General features: G+C 40.2%; 1 pseudogene; it reads left to right on the top strand.

The window, feature by feature from the left end:
- Positions 1–339: 339 nt before the first annotated feature.
- LOC131756826 (putative uncharacterized protein MSANTD5) lies at positions 340–1,481 on the top strand (annotated as a pseudogene).
- The last annotated feature ends 10,639 nt before the right edge of the window (positions 1,482–12,120 follow it).

Raw genomic sequence — 12,120 nt, 5'->3', positions numbered from 1 at the left:
CTAGTGTGAACTGAGGTTTCAAAGCTTCCCAGGCAACTCTGAATAGTTTGTGGATCTAGGTGGATTGTTAGGTTCCTAAGGGTATCAGTGGCCCCCGCCTTTGCTCCATCCCACCCTCCTCCTTCAAATGCGGACCTTTGTCCCTAGGTATTAAATAAAGTCTTGATTTTTGGTTAAAGTTAGAAGGTTGATATTTAACCTCTGCCGTTACTTGAAAGCTCACCAAAATAATGGTAAAAAGTCTTGCTGAAAAGACTTAAACACTCAAAATTGGAAGAGACAACAGCTCCCAAAACTTAAATTGGAAAGCAAATGAGAAATTGATGAGAAAATTAGCAGATGGGAGAAAGCTTAGTCCTAAATTCAGAGTGCGGAAAGCTGGTAAGCAACCTCATTTGTATTGCAGAACAACCAAAAGACTCAGAAATTGGTAGGACCATGTTTTTTTGGATGTAGGGATGTGAGATTAAAACACGAACACTGGTTGAAAGTCTGTTGAAAAAGCAGTTCGAAACTGCCAGAGCAGAGAGGAGCAAACACATTTCTATACTCGGGCACGTCCAGGCTCTGCTGAATTCCAGCCTGCCAGAGTAAGTGCCTGTGTTGCCAAACCCAGGTTCATGTGCACGATGCACAGTGAAGCCAAACAAACTGAAACATCGGGGTTTGGAGCAGAGAAAGGTTTACTGCAAGGGCCAAGCAAGGAGTACAGGCCGTGGCCCATGCTCAAAAGACCCTTTACACCAGCTCTTTGCTGACCCTGGATTAGAACCCTGTGGCTGCAGAGAAAATAAAATAGACATTTTTATCAGGAATAAAAATAGACACTTCAGGCTGAAATCATTGGCAACCCCCCAGGAAGTAAAGGAGGAAAAATAAACCCAAGGATCAGAAAAGCCAACAGGCCAGTTAATTAAACCTTAGAGTGACCAGGAAATCGGGAGTTTCCTACAAGAATGGGAATTCCTTGAATGTGAAGTGGTGAGAAGACTCGTGTACAGCCAAAAGCAATTGCCCAGGGTGGCAAGCACAGGGGCATAAAGAAGAGTGGCAACAATGTCTCCAAATGCTTATAAATTTGCATGACTTATGCTCCACTATTCATGAGGCCAACCAGAGGTCAAGGAGCAAGCCCTGGCCTTGTCCTTATGGAGAGGCCCCTTCACAGGATCCTGGGATACAGATGGTTGGACAATGTCTTCTCAGGTCCTCCCTGTGCACATGTGGCCAGCCTCCCACCTCCTGAATACCAGTCCCAGGGCTGTGCCAGTCATATTCCCTTTGGGGAGCTGCTGTGCCCACCACCCCAACATGTGATCTACATGAAGGATCCTCAGGTACCTGGATGGGAGTCCTGGAACAGGAACTCTCCGAGGTCAAGTACATTCCTGTTCCCTGCCTTTTTCCTAGCAGCCCCCAGCCTCCAGCTGCAGTCAGCCTCCTCTGACTCTGATTCAGATCCTGAACTCAAAGGAAGTTAGAACCTGGATCCCAGTTCTGTCTGAAAGACAGTGCAATAGTGCAATTCTGTACACTCATACCTCCTTCCTTTCCCAGCCCAGTGCAATGAGAATAAATGTGAAATTAAATGAGAAAAAAAGAAAAAGCAGGGCTTCCCTGGTGGCGCAGTCCACCTGGGAAATCCGCCTGCCAATGCAGGGGACAAGGGTTCGTGCCCCGGTCTGGGGGGATCCCACGTGCCGCGAAGCGGCTGGGCCCGTGAGCCATGGCCGCTGAGCCTGCGCGTCTGGAGCCTGTGCTCCACAACGGGAGAGGCCACGGCAGTGAGAGGCCCGCATACCACACACACACACACACAAAAAAGCAGACTTCAGGAATTCCTCCCCTACTCCATGTAGTTAGGCAACTTTCTCTCCTTTACTTCGGCTAGTCTAGAAGTTTACTCTCCAAAGATAGTATTGATAAAATAGTAGATCTCTGGATTGAAGGCGCTCATGAAGGTATACTTGAAATTTGGTGGTCAATGTAGAGAACTGTGGTTTTACCATCTCATACTATTATTGGGGAAGGGCCATGTTCCCACTCAAAGGTCTACCTACTACTCCATAAAGAGGTTTTCTTTTTTGCAGCATGCGGGATCTTAGTTCCCTGACCAGGGATCAAACACATGCCCCTGAACTGGGAGCACGGAGTCTTAAACAGTGGACCACCAGGGAAGTCCCCATAAAGAGGTTTTGCTATGCCACAGTGATTTACTTTTCTATTTGCTGCTAAATCGCCAGACCTGGTCAAGGCCTACCACAGGAATATACTGAACAACATATCTGTTATTTTTGGCACCAGATGGAGAGTTCTGTTTGGGCTTTATTAAATTTGACATTAAGCAGGGATGTTGAGTAGGCAGTTGTATAAATGAGTCTGGGGACCTGAAGCAGGGGGGCAGGGGTAGGAGAAGAAATCAGGTCATCACGTCCCAAGATCTCAATTTGGGAGTCGTGGCATATGAATATTTTAAATCACTGTACTGAATAATACCACCCATGGAATGAGTGCAGAATTATAAGAGACTGGGTGGAAGACTGAGTCCAGAGGCACTCAACATCTGAAGGTCAGCAAAGGAGAGAGACCACAAAAAAGTCTGAGGAGAGGCCACTGAAGTACGAGAAATAAGAGGAAGGTGTGACAAACGAACAGAATAAAGCGTTTCAAGGAAGGCATGCTCAACTGTTCAAATGCTAACAAAAGACTGAGTATCTGACTACTAAGAATTTACCACTGGGTTTGCAAGATGAATGTTATTGGTAAGGTTGACTGGACCAGTTTCACTGGTGGGGATAAAAGCCTGATTTGTGTGGATTAAAAAGAAAATAGGAAATTAAGTTCCATGGGTAGTGGACTGATATGATCTGAAAATCTACCTGTAATAACTCTCAGATATGCTAGATGAATTACAACAAAATTTATTTTAAATTCATAGCTGAACTTGCAAGGCCAAAGGGATATTACAGATACACAAAATGAAGATGTAAATGAACACAGAACCAGGATGCATGCAATCTGACTCCATGGCTACCTAAGGGTCTAACCTAGGGGCTTCCCTTTTGAAAAAAATCACCTTTTTATTTTGGAATAATTTTAGGTTTGCAGAAAAGTTGCAAAGATAGTACACAGAGTTCCTCCATATACCCCTTACCCACTTTCCCCCATTGTTAACATCTTAGAGTCCAGTTTCTCATAGAGGTTTGGAGATTGAATTTCTTTTACCAATGAAGTCCCCCAACCCCAAGGTGGGAATTTAATATAAAAATGTGTCCAAGCCCAGTGATATCCCAAGACTCTTGTTGGAAGTCAACAGAGAATGAATCTGCCAGGACTCTTCTTCACCCAGGGCACGATGGGGTCTCTCAGGAAAAAGCAAGCCCTGCTACAGACCATATGTTTTGATCATAATTGAAACATATGTGGAAACAACTCACCCTGTTAAGAGTCAGCACTTACAACAAGCAGCAGGACTCAGTCAGTGGCTGTGAACTTCTGGTATTAGAAAGACTAACTGAAAGAGAACACAAAATAGAACATTTAAAATGACTAAGACGTTGAGTAACTGAATACCTAAGAAAAAGATAAAATACCATAAAAGAATAATCTGGAAGGGGAATGGATGGGTGGGTGAACAGAGCACCTCTTCTCCAGTCTCCCCCTCTCTCCCCTCCCTTGTCCTCTCCTTTTTCTCCTCCCCTTCTTTTTTTTTTTTTTTTTTTTAGCGGTACGCGGGCCTCTCACTGTTGTGGCCTCTCCCGTTGCGGAGCATAGGCTCCTGACGCGCAGGCTCAGCGGCCATGGCTCACGGGCCCAGCCGCTCCGCGGCATGTGGGATCTTCCCGGACTGGGGCACGAACCCGTGTCCCCTGCATCGGCAGGCGGGTTCTCAACCACTGCGCCACCTGGGAAGCCCCCCTTTCTTCTTTTTAACCACCATAAATGTGGGAGAAGAGCCAAAAATCCTATTCTAGCTTACTGAAGAAAATTCACAAGTATTTATATTTTTCAGAAAGAAAAATAGACAATAATTTATTACCAGACCAGTAACTTACTGAGAATGACAACCAGAAAGAAATCAAACTTTAGATGATAAAGGTGATGAGGAAAAATCATAAATTTTCTATGACATGACAATCAAACTAAGATGGAAAGAAAAAAGAAAAACGCCCCTCTTTGTGGTGGGCCTTTCCCAATGCACAATGTGCATCAGCATGATACATTAACCAGACCTCCTCAAAGCAGGACGATATAATCAACTGTTGAGAAAAATGGTCCCTTTCTTCAGACACCAGCATGGTAATTTTAAGATTAATATTTCTTTTTCATCCCATACAGGGGGTCACATTGACCAAAGGCTCACTCTGTACACACATAACTGACCAAAACATCTCTGATGAACTTGATGTACAATGCTAACCTGTAAATGTGATACATAAATTCTGTCTCAGGAATGTATAAAACTGCACCTCTAACTCTTGACCAGTGGAGCAGTTGTCAGAGCTTCTGCGAATCTGTGTCCCAGGTTATAATCCTCTTCTTAGCTTGATTGTGACTTGATTTTCTGTCAGCAAAGGTAACATAGGAGATACAACAACAGTCTCTGAACTAAAATATTTCCAACTTACTACACAATTTTTCAGCTCCTAATTCCCTGAAAGTCCACCAATCCACTTATATAGCTCCCCCCTCTCAGGGGAGTACAATTTGACAACTTATTTTTGCTTCCAAGATTTTATCTTTTGTGATTTCTATGTTATGAAATCTCTCTGAGGATTCTTCAACATGAAGGATTTTGCAGACATCACTTCCACTGGCATATCTTCATCCTTGGTGTCACAACCACTTTCCTCATTTATGTCACTAAGTTCACCTTCACAAAGTTCCCCTGGCATGCCCGGCGGTATCTTCTAATCACTTCCAATTTCACTTCACTTCTAGCGATATCACTTTTCCTTTTTTGTGTGTGTGTGCTGCACTTTAATTTTTCTTGGACAATTCTTTCGGCCACTCAGTTTTGTAAAATGTCAGGTGGGCTTTATCACTGGAAGACAAAGCAGCAACTGCATACTGAATAACAAATGCACGGTGACTAGTCATCAACAGACTTTGAAAGAATTGATGTGATTGGCTACAGATCATGATACACATCTCTTATTTCCCTAGTGCTTTGAGGACAGTGAAGTTTGTCCTATGTCATTACTCACAGGTATTGGGGGACTGGTCTTAATTTAGACCACTGTGACTGAAATTGGTGCATATCAGAACTGTGCAAAGTGAGGAGTTATTATACTCATTTCCCAATGAGAAAGTGATCAAATCGGTTTCTGGCAGAAGAGGTTATCAATGCAGAGGTTCTACATTAATCATTTTGTAGTCTTTGGAACCAGTTCATTCAGGTCAAAGGTGAAACCTTGATGTATAGCAAAGGTAAGTCTGTATTTAAGAGAAATGAAGTACAATCTGTTTCTTGGAAACAAACAAGTAAAGTTTGAACCAGGACCTTCCTGTTAACAAGCAGGCAGGTTGAATGTTCCATTAAGAATTTCCTGTTCTCTGTTAGTTCCTCCCTTCTCCTTCTCCCCTCCTTTTAGTCATTGAAACACCTATAATCAGAGATTTTTTAAGTTTAACCTTCAGAATCACCCAGGGCTTGCTAAAACACAGATGACTGGAAATTCACATATTCTGACAAGCTCCCAGCTGATGCTGATGTTGCTGGTCTGGGGACCACACTTTGAGAACCACTGCGTTTGATGGTAGACTCAGAAATGGAATTGAAATCTCTTTAATTAAGTGGCTAATTCACAAATTTTTTGACTAGCAAAAGCTTGTGATCAATTGATGAAACATGAATACTTCTCTCAGGCCATAATTTAAGTCCCTTAAGCCAAATCCACAATTCTACAGATGCCACTTTTTCCAATATGAATTCAGTTTGCCTTACTGTACACCTATACAAACATTTAAAAATCTTCAGAATACTATCTAGCTATTTTGAACATTTACAAAAACATTTGTGACAAAAATTAAAATCTAAAGACAAAAAATACAATTTGTTTTGCTGTGTAACAGAAAGAAATAATGTTTATGTTCTTAATGGCTTGCTTTTTGAATCAAGTAGGTTTATTTTTATTTATTGTTTTATTTTTGACTGCATTGGGTCTTTGTTGCTGTGCATCGGCTTTCTCTAGTTGAGGCAAGCGGGGGCTGCTCTTTGTTGCCGTGCACAGGTTTTCATTGCGGTGGCTTCTCTTGTGGAGCACAGGCTCTTGGCGCGTGGACTTCAGTAGTTGCAGCATGCAGGCTCAGCAGTGGTGGTGCATAGGCTTAGTTGCTCCGTGGCATGTGGGATCTCCCCAGACGAGGGTTCGAACCCATGTCCCCTGCATTAGCAGGCAGATTCTTAACCACTGCGCCACCATGGAAGTCCACCTGAATCAAGTAGGTTTTGAAACATAATTTAAAATCTCACAGGAAGTTGGAATGAAGTCTGTGGTGTAGTAATGCACCAATGCTAACTTCTTATCTTTGATCATTGTAATATGATTATGAAAGATGTTAACATTAGGGGAAGCTGGGTGAAAGGTGGTGTACAAGAACTAACGGTATTATTTTTCCAATTCTTCCGCAAGTCTAAAATTATATCACAATTTTAAAAGTTTTAAAAAACTCATAACAGGAAGAGCGGTTGGATATATGTATACTTATATATCGAAAAAGTTTTCATCTGCAGAAAATTACTTGGGTTTCTTCATTTATCTTTACAGAATAATTCAGTTGCCATGTTCTTTCTATTTCTCATAGTCTCAGGATAATGTCAGAGATATTGAACTTTGCTGGAGGTGTAGAAAATACCTATGGATGAGGTTTTCTGAAATTGGTAACATTTACGATTATCCCCTTCAAAAAATGCTTATTTTTATTTTTTGAATAGGTAATATATTTATAAGACCTAAAGTTTAAAAGGTACAAAAGTGTATATAGTGAAGAGCCATCCTCTTACTCTTGTCTTACTGCCACCTAATTTTCTCCCCAGATTCAACCAATTATATTATTCCTCTGTATCCTTTAGGTATAGTTGTTAACACATAAGCAAGGAAATGCATGTCTATTTTACAGAGTGATAGCATAGTTTACTTCTGTATCTTTTTCTTTTATTAATTTATTTTTTTACTTAATATATTTTGGAGATACAGATTCTGTATCAGTGCATAATAGGCTTCTTGATCCTTTCTTGGGTCTGTATTTTATCCTGTTGTATGGATGTACACAGTTCCTTTCACTCATCCCCTTCATGGATATTTAGAGGCCTCCCAACTTTTGCTATTACACACGATGCTGCCATCAACAGGTTTCCCCCATTATTATTTGCACATGTGCAGTTATATCTGCAAGAAGTGTAACTCAAGGGTCATATATGTGACATTGTAATTTGGAAGAGTGTTATTATATAAACTTTTTGATAAGCAATTATAAACTTTGTACAAAATGCAAAAGAACAAAAGGGCAAATGGTGAAAACGAAGTCTTCCTCATCCCCCTTTCCCTCTAGCTCCTCTCCCCAGAGGTAACCTCTGCTACTTGCTTCTTGGTTATGGACAGTATTTCTGGCCGCTTTAATCCAGTTTTTCAAAATCTTTAGCCAGTGGGTTGGTCCTTCCTTCTTCCCTGCCTTCTCCTTCTCCTCTCTTTCTCCTCTTCCTTCTCCTTTTCCTTCTTCTTTAAGATTTCTATTTTAACATCACCCTTGATTAATTTAAGATGGAAAAATCAATGAAGGTATTGCTATATACGTGTAGGGCCTTAAAACAAAATTCTTTTACAATCTCTCCTGCGAAGTGTATCCAACTATTGTTAACAGACAAGGGTATTCCAAACCTGGGAATAAACTGTCTCTTAAAAGTCTTCTGCAGGGGCTTCCCTGGTGGCGCAGTGGTTGAGAGTCCGCCTGCCGATGCAGGAGACACGGGTTCGTGCCCCGGTCCGGGAGGATCCCACGTGCCGCGGAGCGGCTGGGCCCGTGAGCCATGGCCGCTGAGCCTGTGCGTCCGGAGCCTGTGCTCTGCAATGGGAGAGGCCACAACAGTGAGAGGCCCGCGTACCGCAAAAAAAAAAAAAAAAGTCTTCTGCAGATAGTCATTGTGTCTACCTTTCTTTGTGGCTGTTTCCACTCATCCTAAACAGATGCTTGCAATCACGAAAGCACACTCATATCAACAACTCTTCTCGGGGTTCCCAAGGAAGGGAAGAATGCCATTTCTTAGCATCGTTTTCAACATTGAGGAGCTGGCAAAAAAAAAAAAAAGGCATCTTTGACAAGACTCCAGGACAGTTCTGGAAAAAACTGCAGCATACAGATCATGCCCATTCACTCCTGGACTCTCCTCCTTGTTGGCAAGTGCTGAACTGGACAAGGCGAGGGAGCAAATCTTTGTTAGTCTGGGGAGCAGCAAAGACAGTTGAGGTGAAAATGACATCCTGTGGGTGTCCAAAGCTTCTGAATTTTGGGTCAAGTTGTAGAAATGGGTAATATATGAAAAGTAGCCCTAAGAGACTGGAGAGTTGATACAAATAATAGCAAAGGTGACTAAAAATTAGAAGTGGATATTTTATAACAGCCATAGAGAGATAACAGTGGAAATCATAATAATTCTTTTAGCAGTCAGGAACTTGGGTACAATCATGAAGCACTCAAAAGCATCACAAGGATCAGTATAAATATTGGCACACTTGCAAAAAGGGAGAGGGCACACACAGAGGTGTGACAATCTTTGCTCCCATGTCAGAATATAAGTTAGGCAAAGAACTTTTACCTGCTTCATGTTGACAATAGATGACATACCCAGAGACCAATTTTCTTTTCCCAAACTGCAAATCATCTCTCCTCTGTTATACATAATTTTTTAAAATTATTAACCTTAATATAACTTTGATATGTACAGATGCACTCACACACATATATAGTCATGTAAGTTTAAATGACAATACTTAAATCTTTAAAATTCCAGCTCTTAAAACAACTTTATCAAGTATATCATAATTTAATGTTTATATGCTTTTTAATATTAATTTGAATATTCTGAAGGAAAAAAGTGTTCATGCATACATACGAATACATATATAAAACCATGCACAGGTGTTGTGTAGGAGCTATGCATTTTATTTTTTATTTCTCTCTGTGTTGGGAGACCATTCTCCATGGGGTTCTTATGATTCTGCACATCATAAGAGCAGAAGCAATGATTAACTTTGTTCTGGACGATCTTTCAAAGATGTTTGTACAGTGAACAACCAGGAGATAGAGATTGTGTCTTCCTCCAGAGCAAAGGATGTTTTTATTTATTGCCCATCGTAGTGATGTCTCCCTCCAGTACAAAGTTCAGGTGCGCTTACTGCTCATTATAAAATATTCGTGTTCTTCAAATTCAGGGTTCCTCTCCTGTAATGCAATCCACTGTGTGGGCAATGCGGGTATCCCCTGACCCTCTTTGTGTCACTCTGTGGGAAATGGCACTTAGGGGACTGGTGAAATGCTGGGATTGCTGGGAGTAATACTATCTCTGACCCAGGTGTCCTGTGTCTTCTGCCACCGTCCATGAAACTGTGGAAGGCTAGCTTGTTGGCTGAAATTAGAGCAAAATCTTAGATTCTTCACAGTTCTTGGCACTCTGAATTTTATTTTATCTTATTATTTTATTTGTTTGGCTATGCTGCATGGCATGTAGGATCTTAGTTCCTGGAACCAGGGATCGAACCCAGGCCCTCTGCAGTGGAAGCGCAGAGTCTTAACCACTGGACCTCCAGGGAAGTCCACTGGCACTCTGAATTTTAATATTTTTCAAAGTCCCAGGTAAATATTGATTCTTAACTAGGTATCTCAATAAACTATTAGTCTAAGTTTCCAAAGACAATTTAAGATTTTAGAAAAATATATTAAGTTGGCATTAAAGTTCACTAAATACCATTTTTAAACTTTTATTAGAAAGATATCACATCTTATAAGTTTACACATAAAGGGAAGTGGAGAAACTCTCCAGGTTCTCATAAATTGCAGTATCATCTGAGGTTTTCAAGACCAGTTTCTAATGACACCAATCATTCAGATAAAAACTCAACTCAGTTGTACGCCCATATTCATGTTTATATACTTTAAGCAATAATAATTTATAAGGCAAGTGTTTAGAATTTTGGAATTTTCATTTAATTTAGCATTTTGTAAAATGCTGTATTTCTCACATTTGCTAAGTTTGCATTTTTATTTCTCAAATAGCAAAACCAGGAGAAGATATGTAGCTATCTTTCACACCCAGAATAATAAAACAATTTATTAAAGTATTTGAGTAGTATCACATAAACTTAGCTTATATTTTACTTTTTATTCATGCATTTAAAAAGTAATATGAAAACTCTATGAATCTTCATTAAACGGATTTTTTATAGTCTTTTCAGTTGGAAGCTGTGTCTTTTTAAATAAATCATTCTTCCTCTCTCTCTCTCTCTCTCTCTATATATATATATATATATATATATATATATATATATTTTTTTTTAATTTTGGTTGCACCAGGTCTTAGTTGCGGCAGGCAGTCTCCTTAGTTGCGGCTCATGAGCTCCTTAGTTGCAGCTCACGGGCTCCTTAGTTGTGGCTTGCAGGTTCCTTTGTTGTGGCATGGAAACTCTTAGCTACAGCATGCATGTGGGATCTAGTTCCCTGACCAGGGATCGAACCCATATCCCCTGCATTGGAAGGTGGATTCTTAACCACTGTACCACCAGGGAAGTCCCAGGAAGCTGTGTCTTTATAATTCATCATCTTACAAATGGAAAGGGTCTCCTGTATTTGTTTTTTTCTTTCCCTTTTTGTAACTACTCATTGTTGGCTTGCTGTCAATTTTCCTACCTCTATTTTTTATGTCATAAATAAGAGAGACAACAGGTCATTCAATGAAAGTTAAATTTTCCTTTTTCTCATATAAAAATGTTTTTGAGAGTGTTCATATTAGAAAACCATAGACATACTCTTTAAATTTTCATTAATAACTTAGTTATCTTTATATCATAATTTATATGTTTTAAGTTTTATTTTGCTCAGAGTTTTAACTCTCATCTAAAACTTAAACTTTTCCATTTGGAAGGCACCTTTTCCTAGGAAAAAGACTTCTTAAGTTTAAATTTTCTGAAGACTAAACGATAACCTACTTGATGCCTTTCTATAGGCCATAGAGTATAAGTTTACTGCCGGGCACTCGCAGAGTGACAGCCCAGTATCTATCTTTCCTCACAGCCTGGAGATATTTTCCTCAAGCGTAATGTCTCATTTTTTTTTTGAGAATCTTTATGATCCCTTCCCCTAGACTCATAAAGTCTTAGTGGTCTTTTGTCACCAATTATAGGAGTCCCATTAAATTTGAGATATTTTATTGGACTTTATTTTCTAATTTCCTCCATGGGTGAGTCATCCTATATAATGTAAAGGCTTCTTCTACCAAGGGAGGCTCTTGTCCTCTGTCTTTTGTGGCATATCTACACTGGTCTGCCAGAACAGAGAGCTTTTACTGTCAAAGGCTTCAGAAAGGCTAGAGTCCCTTTTGGGGTCCTACATCCTCCTGGGTACATATGGACTTTCATATTCACTTTCACCACGGCCATATAACAAAAGGAATCAGTAAGCTCTTAGGCAAAGTGAAATGATACAGCAGACCTGTAAGAACAAGGAAAAGAAAGGGTGCAAATGTATTCATTAAGAAGAGGAAAGCACTTTTTCCCAGTGGCCTTGAGTTTCCTATAAAGACCTTCACTTCTTTTTTTTTCAATCTTTAATTTTTTTAAATTGGGGTATAGTTGTTTTACAATGTTGTGTTAGTTTCTACTGTACAGTGAAGTGGAGTTCCCTGTGCTATACAGTAGGTTCTCATTAGTTACCTAGGTTCTCATTAGTTACCTATTTTATACATATTAGTGTATATATGTCAATCCCAATCTCCCAATTCATACCACCCTCCCTTCCCGCCTTGGTGTCCATATGTTTGTTCTCTACATCTGTGTCTCTATTTCTGCCTTGCAAACCATCTGTACCATTTTTCTAACTCCACATATATGGGTTAATATACGATATTTG

The sequence above is a fragment of the Kogia breviceps genome, chromosome 5, assembly GCF_026419965.1.
Source record: "Kogia breviceps isolate mKogBre1 chromosome 5, mKogBre1 haplotype 1, whole genome shotgun sequence".
NCBI lineage: Eukaryota > Metazoa > Chordata > Mammalia > Artiodactyla > Physeteridae > Kogia > Kogia breviceps.
Note: the sequence above shows the minus strand (reverse complement) of the source record. Positions and strands in the feature narration are given on the sequence as shown.